The following is a 14,670-nucleotide window of genomic DNA, read 5'->3' on the forward strand; positions in this document are numbered from 1 at the left end:
GCAATCTTTTCCAGCTGTTCTCGAAAGAGACCCACAGACACCTGCAGCCTCAGACCATACGTCCTGTATCGGTAATATTTAATCATAAACCAAGTAGCCGTGTTAATAACAGTCAGATCCTGTGGGAAGTGTAATATCTGTCAGCTGATGTTTTTTTGTGTTGTCAGAGATGTGTCATGCATGTCTACAGTACACATTGTGTCAATCTGCAATGTTGCTCTTTGTCCAGACGATGGCGCTTCAGCTCAGTCGCTTCAGCCAGCCCAACTCATCGTGGAGTCCAGAGATGCGCAGAGTGACTTTCTGTCACTACTCGAAAATGACGAAAAAACGGAAGATGCCTTTGCGGAAGTTACCCAGCTACAACCGCTCGCTTAAGTATTATACAGGTGATTAAAATAGTTTTGTGTATTTACTTACAGCCACTGGAATATTTGGAATTCAAAACAACATCAGATTTCAACTACATAGTTTTCAATGGCTATATTCACTCACCTAAAGGATTATTAGGAACATCTGTTCAATTTCTCATTAATGCAATTATCTAATCAACCAATCACATGGCAGTTGCTTCAATGCATTTAGGGGTGTGGTCCTGGTCAAGACAATCTCCTGAACTCCAAACTGAATGTCAGAATGGGAAAGAAAGGTGATTTAAGCAATTTTGAGCGTGGCATGGTTGTTGGTGCCAGACGGGCCGGTCTGAGTATTTCACAATCTGCTCAGTTACTGGGATTTTCATGCACAACCATTTCTAGGGTTTACAAAGAATGGTGTGAAAAGGGAAAAACATCCAGTATGCGGCAGTCCTGTGGGCGAAAATGCCTTGTTGATGCTAGAGGTCAGAGGAGAATGGGCCGACTGATTCAAGCTGATAGAAGAGCAACTTTGCCTGAAATAACCACTCGTTACAACCGAGGTATGCAGCAACGCATTTGTGAAGCCACAACACGCACAACCTTGAGGCGGATGGGCTACAATAGCAGAAGACCCCACCGGGTACCACTCATCTCCACTACAAATAGGAAAAAGAGGCTACAATTTGCAAGAGCTCACCAAAATTGGACAGTTGAAGACTGGAAAAATGTTGCCTGGTCTGATGAGTCTCGATTTCTATTGAGACATTCAGATGGTAGAGTCAGAATTTGGCGTAAACAGAATGAGAACATGGATCCATCATGCCTTGTTACCACTGTGCAGGCTGCTGGTGGTGGTGTAATGGTGTGGGGGATGTTTTCTTGGCACACTTTAGGCCCCTTAGTGCCAATTGGGCATCGTTTAAATGCCACGGCCTACCTGAGCATCGTTTCTGACCATGTCCATCCCTTTATGGCCACCATGTACCCATCCTCTGATGGCTACTTCCAGCAGGATAATGCACCATGTCACAAAGCTCGAATCATTTCAAATTGGTTTCTTGAACATGACAATGAGTTCACTGTACTAAAATGGCCCCCACAGTCACCAGATCTCAACCCAATAGAGTATCTTTGGGATGTGGTGGAACGGGAGCTTCGTGCCCTGGATGTGCATCCCACAAATCTCTATCAACTGCAAGATGCTATCCTATCAATATGGGCCAACATTTCTAAAGAATGCTTTCAGCACCTTGTTGAATCAATGCCACGTAGAATTAAGGCAGTTCTGAAGGCAAAGGGGTCAAACACAGTATTAGTATGGTGTTCCTAATAATCCTTTAGGTGAGTGTATATATATATATATATATATATATATATATATATATATATATATATATATATATATATACAGGTGAAACTCGAAAAATTAGACTATCGTGCAAAAGTTCATTAATTTCAGTAATTCAACTTAAAAGGTGAAACTAATATATTAAATAGACTCATTACAAGCAAAGTAAGATATTTCAAGCCTTTATTTGATATAATTTTGATGATTATGGCTTACAGCTTATGAAAACCCCAAATTCAGAATCTCAGAAAATTTGAATATTACATGAAATCAATAAAAAAAAGGATTTTAAATACAGAAATGTCGGCCCTCTGAAAAGTATAATCATTCATATGTACTCAGTACTTGGTTTGGGCCCCTTTGCATTAATTACTGCCTCAATGCGGCGTGGCATGGATGCTATCAGCCTGTGGCACTGCTGAGGTGTTATGGAAGACCAAGATGCTTCAATAGCGGCCTTCAGCTCTTCTGCATTATTTGGTCTCATGTCTCTCATCTTTCTCTTGGCAATGCCCCATAGATTCTCTATGGGGTTCAGGTCAAGCGAGTTTGCTGGCCAATCAAGCACAGTAATACCATGGTCATTGAACCAGGTTTTGGTACTTTTGGCAGTGTGGGCAGGCGCCAAGTCCTGCTGGAAAATGAAGTCAGCATCTCCATAAAGCTTGTCTGCTGAAGGAAGCATGAAGTGCTCTAAAATGTCCCGGTAGACGGCTGCGTTGACTCTGGACTTAATAAAGCACAGTGGACCAACACCAGCCGATGACATGGCTCCCCAAACCAACACAGACTGTGCAAACTTCACACTGGACTTCAAGCATCTTGGATTGTGTGCCTCTCCATTCTTCCTCCAGACTCTGGGACCTTGGTTTCCAAATGAGATGCAAAATTTGCTCTCATCAGAAAAGAGGACTTTGGACCACTGAGCAACAGACCAGTTCTTTTTTTCTTTAGCCCAGGTAAGACGCTTCTGACGACATTTGAAGCCCATGTCCAGGACCCGTCTGTGTGTGGTGGCTCTTGATGCAGTAAATCCAGCCTCAGTCCACTCCTTGTGAAGCTCCCCCACACATTTGAATGGCCTTTTCCTGACAATCCTCTCCAGGCTACGGTCATCCCTGCTGCTTGTGCACCTTTTCTTCCACACTTTTCCCTTCCACTTAACTTTCTATTAATGTGCTTTGATACAGCACTTTGAGAACATCCAACTTCTTTTGCAATTACCTTTTGAGGCTTTCCCTCCTTGTGGATGGTGTTAATGATGGTTTTCTGCACAACTGTCAGGTCAGCAGTCTTCCCCATGATTGTGAATTCAACTGAACCAGACTGAGAGACCATTTAAAGGCTCAGGAACCCTTTGCAGGTGTTTAGCTGATTAGAGAGTGACACTTTGAGCCTACAATACTGAAACTTTTCACAATATTCAAATTTTCTGAGATTCTGAATTTGGGGTTTTCATAAGCTGTAAGCCATAATCATCAAAATTATATCAAATAAAGGCTTGAAATATCTTACTTTGCTTGTAATGAGTCTATATAATATATTAGTTTCACCTTTTAAGTTGAATTACTGAAATTAATGAACTTTTGCACAATATTCGAATTTTTCGAGTTTCACCTGTATATATATATATATATATATATATATATATATATATATATATATATATGCATAATATACCTTGAAACGCATATCATATGCATATAAATATGATCATCTGCTAAAATTTATTTGAGAAAAGTTGGGGATGTTGAGAGATCAAATCAGCACAATATTATAATCAAGACAGGGATGCACGATTATGACAAAAATAATAATTGGTGATTATTTCCATTTGTATTTTAATTGCAATTAATACATCTATATAAAAAAAAACAAAAAAAAACAAGGTACAATGGGGCTAAAGGCACACCTAAAGGAAAATTATCTTTTTTATTCTGGACACAAAGTGTAACAAGATAAAAAAAAATAAAAAATCATTTTATTAAATATTCAAGTTGTTTTGATTAAAATTAATTAAAGAAAATGGAAGCGAGGGAGCCATTTACCCCACATTTGGTGTAAAACGCCCCCAGGGGGATTCAAGTGATATCATCTAAATATAGGGACATAGTTATAGGGCCAAATCTGTTAACTTTTTGAATAACAAATTAAGATAATATTACTTATTCAAAATAAACACTCCTGAAAATGGTTTTCTGTTATTTCAATCACATTTAACATTTCATAACATCTCAGGTGATTGTGATTGGATCAGTCAATGTGAACACACTTTGAAAATGTTTCATAACAAATCTATTAACCCCACTTAAAGAATAGTTCACCCAAAAATGAAAATTCTCTCATAATTTACTCACCTTCATGCCATTCCTAATGTGTATGATTCTTTCTTCTGCAGAACACAAATGAAGATTTCTAGAAGAATATTTCAGCTCTTTAGGTCCTCACATGACAAGTAAATGGTTCTTAATGGTTAAATCCATGTCTTCAGAAGCTATATGAAGAATGTGAATCACCAAAAACAAAAGAAGAAAAATGCGAAAGTGGAGATTTATAGTAAAAAAAGGACTTAAATATTGATCTGTTTCTCACCCACACTTATGACATCACTTCTGAAGATATGGATTGAACCACTGGAGTCTCATGGATTACTTCATGCTACCTTTATGTGGTATATGGAGCTTCAAAGTTTTACTTTCATTGTATGGACCTACAGTGCTGAAATATTCTCCTAAAAATCTTCATTTGTGTTTAACAGAAGAAAGTCAGTCATGTTACAATGAGAATAGATCCACAATGCAATGCAGTAATTGAAAACTCTTAACGATTAGTTAATTGTTGCAGCTGTAATTGCAATCTCTATTTGTTTATTTGATTAAAAGTGAACTATTATTTAAGATAGAGATGAAAAAGTTTTGAGTGTAAAGTTAAATGATAAATGTCACTTTGTTTCTGTCTGGTAGGGGGCGCATACCTCAGCAAGTTCATCCAGGCGAAAGCTTGACTTTTCACGAGAAGCGTTAAAGAACAGGACGCAACATTCGCATATGTAGCGTTTGTCAATAAGGAAGAAAAGAGCTGCATCTGTGTGTTTCAGGCAGGACATTACTGGAGGGGGCACCTGGGTGAGAGAAGAGTGTTTAAATATGAGATTTCGATGTCAATCAAAATTATTAAAATATTAGAGCTAAATGTTTGAGGTTCTTTGCTTTAAGGTAAATGTCTGAAATTGAATGCCACTGCTTTAATGCACAGCTAACCCTAGCTCTCATTTGTGAAGTTTGGGGGAATCCCATGTTATGTTCTAGAACAGGAAGTGATGTCAGACTAGTTTCCTGTGTGGTAGTCCTGTACATGGCGGAGCCATAGCCACCATAATTGACATGGTGATAGGTACTCTTGCCAGCAACCTGTCAGGACCTGTTATGACTGCCAATCTTAACATCGACTACCGCAGGTGAACTAGTATTTTAGTACTTCAGGAGACTTTAAAATGTCATTGCTCTTCCTTAATGGTTAACAAAAATTCTTACAATTTATTATAGTTTTAGAAATTGGTTATATGTGATCTCATACAGTAAATATTCAACTGTTGTACCCTGTTCTCCTGTGTAGTCCAGTGCCTCTAGGAAGTGTGGTTATAATCCACAGTGCTTTGGATCGAATAGAGGGGAGAAAAACCTTTGTTACTTGCAAAGTGACCAGCACCGATGAGTCCAAACTCCACACAGAGGCTACAGGTAGATTACACAAACAAAACACAAACACTTTACAACAGTTGTTAGAAAAACATACTCCCACGTAATACCTCTGTGTATATTATGTAAGAAAGCAAACAAGCTTATACCCCTGATGCAATCACTGTGAAAATATGCATAAACATCCAATCAAATCAGACCACATCATGCACACACCCATGTAGACTTCACACATTTTACCTTCTTTTTGCATGGCAAAACCACACAGCTGGTATACCAAGCTGGCATGTATCATGTGTTACTGCTGTGTCACACAATCATTCATTTTTCTCATTGCCATCATGAAGCATTTCATAATCTCCAATAATATTCCCATATGTCTGACATGTGATTTTATAATTGATGATTTCTGGCCTTTTAAGCCGAGCTCACACTAATCTGCCTGATTGATTTTCTAAGTTTTCTCTTGATCTATATATTATATAATATAATGTAGATATAGACATATTATATTGGCATATCTCTTGCATATGCATATCTTAAACACGTCTATTGACGAAATGCAAGGTGTATTAATGAACCTTTTGTAGTAAACTAATCTTATGTACTATCTTTTTTTTACTCACACTTTCTCTCAACTTCTTTTTCTTTTCCTGCAGCTCTATTTGTGTCAGTAAATGTGGGCCATTTATTTGGATCACGAAGCTGAAAGGGGCCCAGAATCCACCACAGAGCTGTGTGAGAGTGTGCATATCTTTATACACGTGAGTGAGATTAAAGGTGTGTGTATAAGGTGGAGTGTGTGTGTACATGCATTGACCAACCGATCAAGCTGATATTTTACCTCAGCTTTTTGAATGAGGTATTTAGATAGGCACACTTGTAAGAGTTACACACTTGTAAGAGTCCTATCTCATTTGAACCCACACTATTTTTTTTTTTTTAACAATTGGCTGCCTCATGTTTTTTTTTTTAATTGTATTAATACTTTATATTTATTTATTGTGTATTTACTTTTTTTTTTTAAAGAAACTAACACTCTTTTTAATCATGGTGTTTTGAAACTTGGTTTCTGTAGTATTATAAATATTACAAAATGAAAACCTCTGTTTTATATATACTTTTTAGCAGGTGCATATTGTTTATTTTTTTCAAGAAGATTGAGCATATTTTCTTTTAATAGGAAAGGTGTGAATTTAAATGACCTTTTTATGCTTATTATTAAGTAGTAACATATTTATGTGCCTTTATTAAGGTTAAAGTCACAAATCTTGAATTGTGTGGTGTTTTTCTTTCCTGGAAAAGTGAGATATTTGTTATTAAAATTTTTATTGATTCCATCCACAAAAAAAACTATAAACACAACATAAAATACGGAATCAGTTATATAAATTAAACCCCTCCCCCCAAACACCCCCTCCCCAACCCAAAACAAACAAGCATTACAGTGGTCACTTACAATTGTAACAAAAAAATATATACTTTAAAAAAACAAGAGTGCACATACACATCAAACTAAAATCTTTGAAATAAAAATCCCTCTCCACTGCCCCTACCCGAGAACCCTCAAAAAAATTGAAATATCCGTCCCACTTCCTATTAAACAAATCCCACTTTCCCAACCTTCTATGAATTGCTGCCTCAAATGCAGCAACCTCACCCAACTCCCCACACCCCTCCCGAAACGAGTGTGCCCCAGCTGTCTTCCACCCCCTGAGAATGATTTGCCTGGCAACCATAACTCTGGCCAGGACCCAACCTTTCAAGTGGCTATCCCCAAAATTAATGACCTCCCCATCACCTAAAATGCAGAGTCTGGAGCAAAATGAAAATTGTGTGTCCAACACATCACACATAAATGCTTGAATCTTCTTTATCCTTTATCTTAGCATATCCCCAAAAAATACGAGTTGTGTCCCCATCTTCTGATTGGCATCGCCAACAGGTGCGTGTATCTTTAAGACCAAGTCTATACAATCTAGATTCAAAATCTTAAATGGCATCAGACTCACCCTTGAATCTCTAGATGCAGACTTGATGTTTTTTTGAATCCTAGCCCACACTCCCTCTTCCAATACCAAGTTTAAATCTCTCTCACATAATCTCTTAAGAGAAGTTGAAGCTCCATCCCCAGACTCTGAATTAACAGGGAGTACACTGATGCCTCATGACCTTTTCCAAAAACAGTAATCACCTCTCCCAGAGTATCTGCCCTTTTAGGGGGTGTATGCTATCCCCAAAAATAATACAGAGCAGATGGTGCAAGTGTAAGTACCTGAAGAACTGAGATTTGGGAATCCTGAAATGCTCGATTAAATTTTCAAACGATTTCAACACTCCACTCTCATGTAGGTCACCGATCGTATTAACCCCCCTCACAATCCACTTCGACCAGCAGAAAGGGGACTCACCAATACGCAACTTTGGGTTTAGTCATATGCTCGAGGCAACATTTACATAAATGTCAGAATTAAACACTCTGGACACTTTTGTGCATAGTGCGTGCAGATGCGAGATAACGGGGTGTGACTTAACTTCTCCGATTAGTTTAATAGAAAGGCTTTGCAATGGTAAAATAGGGGCTAGAACTTTCTGTTCAATACCAATCCAGGGAGGGGCTCTCTCTCAGGTGGAAGTGACCAATGAGCCAAATGTCTGAGATTGAATGCATAATAATAAAACAAAATCTTGTGTAGGCCTCGTCCACCTTTGTCAATCGGCCTATGAAACTTATTGAAAGGCAAACTGGGACACCTACCATTCCAAATGATGGACTTCGCCATGCTATCATATTTCTTGAAATAAGAGAGGGAACATCTACAGGGAGAGATTGTAACAGGTAGTTGAATTTTGGAATACAACTCATTTAATAACATTAACCTTCCAAATCATAGATAAATGTAATGAAGCCCACCTGCCCACATCATTCGAAAACCTTTTTATTAAGGGGTCAAAATTAACCAAATCAGACAAATTTGCTGGGATAAAATGCCCAAATACTTAATGCCCTGTTTGGGCCACTGGAAGGTGCCTGGCTTTAACCCCATTACTGGGCAGTATGTTGTCAGAGCCAAAGCTTCAGATTTAGACCAATTAACTCTGTATCCTGAGAAAAGGAATGAATAATTTGTGTCGCAGACAAATAATAAAATATCATCTGCATAAAGCAAAAGCTTATGTGCCACACCTCCCACTATCACCCCTGGAAAATCATCCTTTCTTATCGCAGTTAAGTCAGTTTATTCATTTTTATTAACTCTAAAATGTCTCAGATTATTTGGGGCTGTCTACATTCACACCACAGCTGAATGTGGCCCAAATCTGATTTTTTCACTTACATGTGACAGATCTGTAAATTGGATGACTGTGTGAACAGCCGAAAGCACTTTGAATCAGACATTTTCAAACAGCCAGGTCTGAAGTGTGAACAGCCAGGTATGATTTAATATGATTTTTAAATCAATCTAACTCAACATTAGTCAGTTGAGTGCTTGATTTACCACTTAAATAGGCCTGTTATGGTTTAAAACCTTTAGATGTAAGTCATTTCTAGTTAACTTTCTAGTTAATGCATTCTGTTCCTTTTTTAACACTATAACGCCATGTGTATCAAATATGATACACACTGTTTGATGGCTCCTGTTTCACTCTGTCTAAGCTGAAGAGCTAAACAACCTATGGTATGTAAGTTTCACATGTTTATGGCACCATCTATTTAAAATGGTGCCAGACTTGCTCAAAAAGTAACTCTTATGTTGGGTAAATGACAGCTTAATTTAAAAATGTAAAAGTGATAGTAATGATTCTTTTGTTACTGGTATTTTAAAATTAGTATTTCCTGCATATAAGCAACTTGTGCATGGTTAAAATTTTGTATATTCACTGAAAACCTCCCTTTATAATGCATGTTTCAAATATGATACAACAGGCTTTTGAGGTATGTCTCTCAATCTCCATTCCATCCATTCCCACCACCACCACCAAAAAACAAAACAAACAAACAAGCAAAATCACAGAGCTTTGAACATTTGGACATTACATTTTATAAGATATATTTAAAGTGTGAACTAATATTTCTGTGTATTTTCATATATGCAGCCTGCTCTGTCATTATAAATATCTAATTATTTTACATTACAAGCTATTATGATGTAATCTTACCATATGTTCCTGAGACCCAGGGAAAAAAGTTTTACAATTTCCCTTTTATAAATGTCAATATAGTGTTTGGTGCATAAAATACATATGAAAAAATGTGTTTATTGAAAAAGAATATTTTATTCATATTGTATTTGATATGCTGAATTGAACTGTTATAAATTTCAATCCATATTTATAGACCAAGGAGAGGAAGTTATCATAGGCAAACTCACAAACATTTTGTATCTTTGAAAAGCCCAGTGTGTCCTCTGATAAAACAATAAGATTTACCACTGTAGCATGTATGGGCTAAGAAAAACTTAAATAACAAATGGCCTACACAAAAATTAATTGCTGGGCCTCAGGAAGATAATTAACTTTAAAACCTAAAGTCTAAATATGCAATTAGTTTTTTATTTGTATTTGTTTTTTGTTTTGTTTTTTCGTTTTACTTTTATACTTTTTTATAGTTTGTCTAATGGTACAAAAAACTGTTTAATGAAAAAAAAAAAAAACGTGAATTTTCATATGAATTTTTCATATGTTTTTTATTTTTTCAATCAGGTTAAGGAAGGAAAATATTACTATAGGCTTCAACTGTTCAGTGATTCGTTTTCATGAATTTCACGTGGTAAAATATGCATATGAAAAGATACAGAAGTAGATTTATGTAACAGTGCCCTTTACTTGCATCATACTTACACAGAAAACACAGTATATAGTCTATATTTCTCAGCTGAGCTCATATGACTTATTTTTACTATCCCTTACACTAATCAGCATTCTCTTGATTTCTTGAGTGACGTAAGGGGTAATCACTTCATTGGGGTTATCAGGTGGGAACCCTCCTTCACTAGTGTTTTATTGATAAGCCCACAACACCTCCAGAGGGGTCAACAGCACCATCTGGAGTCCCAGATGTGCCTCCCTCCACTTTACCCCTTCCTATAAGTCACCTCAAAGCCCAAATTGGGTCCTTTCTCGTCAGCCAAAGCCAGTTACTACTACGCTCTACGGTCTCAGACAATGACCTCGTGGCTTGCTGTAGGGCCCTCCCTTGAACTCTCACCTCTTTCAGGAGCTCGGTGGTTAATCTGGCTCAAAACCTCTGTAGCCCAACTCCACTGGTAGCACTCTTCAATATGTTCGGATTTCAAACTTTTCCATTTGTATGCTTGAATTCTGTAGCCTCCCACCGTTAACTCTATGATGCATAATGATCTCTGCCGGAAAGATAAGCTTCTGGTCTAAATCCACCTGCATCTTCCAGTCATGGGCTATGTCTTGCAGGCTTGATTCCTTGTAGATGTAAGGGTTGGCAGTTTTCCTTTTGGTACAAAGGCGGTTATATTAGAGAAGCCAGTTGTTTGGGGAGATTGACAACAGTTCTCCTTTGCTCCAGGATATTTGTCAGGTGCTGGAGTACCTGATTGTGTCTCGAGGTATAGTGGCCTTGGGAAAGACTGGTTTTACAGCCAGTAAAGATGTGCCTTACAGTTGCCATTTCTTTGCATAGCAGGCATGGTGGATCTTCTCCCGTCCAATGGTTTAGGTTAATGGGAGTGTGAAGCACATCGAACATGGCTCTGATGGTGAAACTAATTATTCCTCCTTCCATCTCCCACAGATCCTTCCAGGTCAGTCTGCTGTGTTCCACGTTTTCCCATGTTGTCCATTGGCCCTGTTTAACCTGTGAGACTGCCCTTGCGCTTCACATTGCCTCCTCTTGCAGGCGGACCTCAGCAACTACCAGATTCGCTGCTGGGTTGATGTTGCTTTGTGCCAAGTGAGACAACTTGTCACGATACCAAAACCACCTGCTGTACTTGACCTACAATCTCTCCATGCTTGGGAGACGATTTTCTTGTTCTACAGCCTCAGATGAGGTCCACTTCCTCCCAGTTGTCAGCCTGGGAACAGTTGTTCATATCCCACCGTCTCAAGACATGTCCGGCCTCACCTTGGTGCACTTGTTTGGATTTCACGTGGTAAAATATGCACATCAAAAGATACAGAGTTTGATTTATGTAACATTGCCCTTTACTTGCATCATATAGGCTATTTCTCAAACTGTATCAATACAAGCCTTAATAATAAATAATTAAATAGACTAGTTAAGTGTCCTATCCATGATACAAATATGGCTTTTTACAATTTTAATTAAAATTAGATTATACATATTATAATGATGAATGTGGCAGGGTTTGTTATATGCACGCTAGTCAGTTTAGAGGTCTTGTTCAGACTATCTGATATGGGCTACATTTTAAATGTCATGTGAACAATGTTACTATTTGTAATATAAGCATTGAAATTACAAATAATTTTCTATTAAAAACAAATTCAAAAAAATGTTTCAGTGCTGTAATTTCAAACTGAAGCTAATTGATCTTGTTTTAAGTGGGATATGTACCACAACATGTTTCTATTGGTTTAAATCAGACTTTTCCAGCATCATGAGTTTGTGTGGTCCAGATGTCTTTTCCAAAATACATGAAACATAATCACCTCATCACCTCCTTTATGCTATGTCCATTTCTCTTTATGCTGTGAACCTCTTTCTTAGCAAGACTGATGGTGGATGGCTGTGCACCGTATCCATATTGTGTGTGTGTGTGTGTGTGTGTGTGGCGTGCATTAAAATCCATTCCACATTACTTCATATATTCCAGTAAAGTTGATTTAATGACACCACAGTGTTACGGTAATGAATGACACATTGTCCACATCAGAGGGGTGTACATTCATATGTGTAGTTTTTTAACTGAGCAACTCTGTGTCTATGCTGTCTTGCAGTATAATGCAAGACAGCATGCATGCTCCTATACTTATGCACATATCTTAAATGAATCTTCTACAAATTAGCTCACTCTCTTATCTCGGATAGAGTAAGAAACATCTCAACCGGTCTCTTTCTCTGTATCTCTGTGGTGGCCCCTGTAGTCTCCCACAGGCCCCTCGCATGTCATGTATGTAGGGCGCAGTCAGAGGTGGGTTTCTAACTCTGGAGAGGGCCAAATGTACTCTGGTCAAGTGGGCTTTGCATGATGGCTTCTGTGGGAACACTGAAGCGAAGCTCTGTGGAGAGAAATTTTCCATGCGTGGTGTTGATGTTCAAACCTCTGACCAAAATGCCATTTCCCTCATATCACTATTGCCTTGATTGAAATATATTTCACTGGCAGTAGTTGAAAGATTTTCACAGCCCACATGTCAAAGAGTTAAAGTCAAAACCTTTTAACATTTAACTTGTTTGAGATGCATTGGCCTTTTATACTGTTAATAATTATAGCTAATTATTATTAATTAATGTAACGAAATGCACCAAAATAATTTTAAGCTGACATTTATTTATTAATGTTTATAAATAACATCCAGTACTAAATATATGCAAGCTGTGTTGTTTGCCGGTCTTTAGCATTCTGTTTATGTCAGAAATGTGAGACGTTATTTCCTCTTAAGACCTAATCCAGATAGCACACGTACATCTCTGAGATGTCTGTTTTATGTCTTTACATTTTGGAAAGCATCACAATCTAATTAACATCTGCTAAACATCTTAAAAAGATCCCCTGATAGCACATGTGATGTGTGTGTTTAAATCTAGAAGGCATATTTTTCAGTTGATGTGTAAGATGTATGTCAATAGGTAGGTCTCGGATTTCAAATAGAAATTCAGCAGATGTCTTTGAGATGTTTATGTTTTAGAATATTTGCAAATCTGACTCGGCTAGTACACGTACATCTCCGAGATGCCTATTTTAGATATTACATCTGGAAAGCTTCACAATCTAATTAACATCCACTAAACATCTAAAAAAAGATTGGATTTACAAACATTCCAAATCATATACATCTCAAAGACATCTGCTGGATGTCTTATTGTCATCTGAGTCATACTTATTGACATATACTAATTGAGCACTTTATTAGGAAAACATGTACAATTACTTAAGCGATTATCTAATCAGTCAATCGTGTGGCAGCAGTGCAATGCATAAAATCATGCAGACAGGGGTCAGGAGCTTCAGTTAATGTTCACATCAACCATCAGAATGGGGAAAAAAGTCTCAATTATCTCAGTGAATTTGACTGTGGCATGATTGTTGGTGCCAGACGGGCTGGTTTGGGTGTTTCTGTAACAGCTGATGTCCTGGGATTTTCACACACAACAGTCTCTAGAATTTACTCAGAATGGTGTCAAAAGCAAAAACATCCAGTGAGCAGCAGTTCTGCAGACAGAAATGCCTTGTTGATAAGAGAGATTAACAGAGAATGGACAGACTGGTTGGAGCTGACAGAAAGGCTACAGTAACTCAGATAACGTTCTGTACAATTGTAGTGAGCAGAATAACATCTGAGAATGCACAACATGTCGAACCTTGAAGCGGATAGGCTACAACAGAAAAAGACCACGTTGGGCACTTTATTAGGACCATAGTGTTTATAATAAAGTGCTCAGTGAGTGTACAACTTACAGACGTATTGCAGATGAACAAATGATGTAAAGAAAAGTAGATTTCTGGGTGATGTATGTGTGCTATCAGGGAAGGGTTAGTAAAAGTGAATACATGATTTGTGAAAGGATTAGGGCATATGTGAAAACCAACAATATGTATTTGTTAATTACAGTATGTAGACAGTTGAATACAAGAAAGTGTGTGGATACACTGACAGGGTCATCTCATGTCATCCAGTGACAGTTCACTGCACATTACATGACAGCACTGACCAATTATTGGCCTTGTTGCCTAGTGTCCACAATTCAACTCGCTTCCTGCAGCCTCTTTATAAAGGAAAAAACAAACATTAAATATCCCTGTGAAAGAGTATGTAGAGTTACATTAATTACTGTATTACAAGTGTATTATTTTATTAGTTGTAGTTTGGAATAGAACATGAACAGTGTGGATACAAAATTGTACTACCAGCAAAAAATGTCGTTTGTTGATAATGAAAAATACATACATACATACATACAAAATTAAAGTGGACTGGACAAAAAGGCTCAAATAATGTCTCACAACTCTCCGGTTAAAATAATTACGCTCGCGCTTCCCGCGCCTCTTACATAATGGTTGGTGACATAACACGGTACTGGCTCGAGACAGCGCGAGCTCGGACA

General features: G+C 37.7%; 1 pseudogene; it reads left to right on the plus strand.

Annotated features, from left to right (window-relative positions):
- The first annotated feature begins 232 nt into the window (after positions 1–232).
- LOC127655597 (acyl-coenzyme A thioesterase THEM4-like) lies at positions 233–11,822 on the plus strand (annotated as a pseudogene).
- Positions 11,823–14,670: the final 2,848 nt, after the last annotated feature.

The sequence above is a fragment of the Xyrauchen texanus genome, chromosome 15 (assembly GCF_025860055.1).
Source record: "Xyrauchen texanus isolate HMW12.3.18 chromosome 15, RBS_HiC_50CHRs, whole genome shotgun sequence".
Lineage (NCBI taxonomy): Eukaryota > Metazoa > Chordata > Actinopteri > Cypriniformes > Catostomidae > Xyrauchen > Xyrauchen texanus.